Below are 3,056 nucleotides of genomic sequence, written 5' to 3'. Positions count from 1 at the left end.
GAGATTTTACGTGGTTCAGGCTTTAAAAGAGCTCTAGTCCACGAGTCTTTGGTATTAGTGAGTTTGAAGCTTGTTTGGGCCCACTTCAATGGAGTCTCAAGTAGTGTATATATTGCTCTGAGTTTACAATTGCTTAAGTAGCCAAGGTTCAGAACCCTTTACATGGAGATACCCCAACCCTAATTATAGAGGTCTGGGTCATTAATGCCCTTAATGAACATTTAATACACATGCCCCCATTATTTGGAGAGTAAACTTCTAATTAATTACATATGGATGTACTAACAAAGACCATGAGCTCAGGCGTATTGCACGGGGCCCATTTGCAGAAAGCTTCCCACTAAATCATGGGGAACATGTATCTGACCATGTCAAGATACGGCGCACGTTCGCCAATGTCAGGCGGCATTGTGTGAAATATCGATTGTCGAGGGTACGAACTCGATACAACTAATCGAGGCTTGCCAAGAGTTGTCAGGAGATCTGGTGGGCCATAGCTGCGACGACTGACACCTGTCACCAACTCCAGATCCGAGGACAAGAGTCCTAGCCCTGAGAGATTGGCAAATGAAGAGAGCGATGACCATCCGAATGGTCTTCGGGGCATGAAATCACTTGGAGACATCCATACCGTGGAGATGGGTCATCGGATATGGCCTTGTCTTGAGACATCCGCACTTTGAGGACAGACCTCGGGGCATGGCCTCACTTTGAGACATCCGTGTACGACCAAACCAAAGTACGAAACCTCATTAGCGCTCAAGGAGCTTAATTACTCCTCTAATGAATGACACGTGTTCTCTGGTGAAAACACGGACAACAGATATATATATATGGAAAAGTTCTCAATGGTTATTACCCACACATGGGTACCTAGATAAATGTGCAAATATGCTAACATGGCATGTAGGTGACTAGGTACATCAAGTTACCAACAAGTAAAGATTCTTTTTTTTTTTTGGAATAGATTCTTTTTTTTTTTGCATTAATTTCGAAATTGACTTTTTTTTTTTGTCATTAGGAATGGTGATTCCAACCAATAAGAGGTAAGCTCTCTTTTCAAGTTTTGAATTAATTTAAAATTTTAAAAATTAGGGTTTCATAATAAATGCACAGTCATTTCTTAAACTCTCTATTCTTCTTCTTCTTCTTCTTCTTCTTCTTCTTCTTCTTTCAAAGTAAAAAAATAAACATAAAAAAATCAGAATTGCACCATCATTTTCGTGAGCATGTGAAGGAGAGAAAGAAGAAAAAAAAACATGTGAGGAAAAAATAGAGGGGGAGAGAGAGAAAACGTATGGGAGTAGAGGGGAAGGGGATGAAGAATAAAAGAAGTAGATCTAAGGATTTAGAAGGAAGGGTTGGAAAGAAGAGACAAATTTTTTATGATAACTCATTGTCTCCTAATCGAATCAGGTCAAAATTGCTTTTAGATCGCGCTCGTCGGTATAGATCTCCTATGAAAAGTTTGGAGTCGTCCTCTTCAATGTTCGAAAGTAGAACTCGGCGTTGTCTTCATAGTGAGTCTTATTGTTCTTTTTGTAAGGTAATATCTTCATATCTATATATGTGTCTATGATTGAGATCTCATTTTATGTTTATGATAGAACACTTCGATTATATTTTTCTAAAATATTTTTTCTATTTAAAAATTAGGAATACGAAAACCATGTATGTGTAGATGAGGTAGACCGTGATGTTCCTATCCTACCATGGAGTTTTGTCATACCTGATGAAGATGGTGATGCAATGACCATTAATATACCATCAGATGTAAACAAAGGGAACCTTCAAATTCCAGACCATGTAAAATGTGTATGTATTTTTTATTATTATTATTATTTTAATTATTTTTTAAATTTTATATTAGTTTATGTTTTACAGGTTGGGGTGGCAAAAGTAAATGCTTTGCTCACAATGGTTGTTGGTTTGCAAAATATTTTGGTTACAAAGATCCTTGAATCTAGAGATAGGTTAAATGGTTCAAATAATATTATCCATCAACTTCGTCGTCGTCTGGTTGGTATATCTTAATTAATTTCATAATTTTACAGTATGAAACATTATCTGGTTGGTATATGTTTATCTAATTTTATTTATTTATTTATTGTTTTGTACAGCAACTATGTGAAGCATCTCAAATATCTGAAGACCATAATCAAGATATCATTGATAGTAGCAATGTAATCAATAAATAGGGAGATGTGGAGTAGTAATTTGGTTTACTTTTGTATTTTTATATTGTTGATCGAAATAAGTTTGTTTAATTTCCAATGTAGCATTTTAAATATTATTTGGTGCAAGTATATGTCATTTCCAATGAACTATTTGAAATATATTTTTTTAATTTCTTTAATGTATTAAATTTTAATTTCGAAATTATTATTTCAAATTTGAGATTTTATTATTTAAATCTTATATTGGAAATCACAACTAATTAATGATTTTTTATGTACCCTAAAATAATGGATGACTATTGGTTTTTCTAACAATAATAGAACATCAAAACAAAAATAAGAAATAAATATTTCCATATTACAGTATAAAATACAAATTTAAAAAGAAAAAACAACTTTGATTTATGTCAAAGTACTTTGATTATAGGTAAAATGAATCAATACAACTCTTCATTTTTTCTCAAAAAATGTTAACTTAATTAATTTTATTTTTTCCATAAACTACAAAACAATACAACTTTTCAAATTTTCTATTATCAATAAATGAGCATTTATTGATAAGATTACATCATAACCAATAATTATTGATATTCTTTACCTTGAAAATATATTTTTTAATTGAAACTTTTTTTAAATCATTATTTTCGGCATGCACTAATTAAAAAAAATTGGCTAGCATTAAAAAACTATTTTGATTTTTTAAAAGAAGCATCTCTTTGTATTCTCTTGGGAAAATCAAATTATGTTGTTTTGAAATTAGATATTTATTCATTAGTCTTATATTGCACAATAAGGAATCTTATTCATTTAATATAATTGTTTAGGTAATTTATAAAATCCATTAATTTAGAGATTGCTTAATAATAAATTGTTAATTTT

This window comes from Humulus lupulus, chromosome 4 (assembly GCF_963169125.1).
Source record: "Humulus lupulus chromosome 4, drHumLupu1.1, whole genome shotgun sequence".
NCBI lineage: Eukaryota > Viridiplantae > Streptophyta > Magnoliopsida > Rosales > Cannabaceae > Humulus > Humulus lupulus.
Note: the sequence above shows the minus strand (reverse complement) of the source record.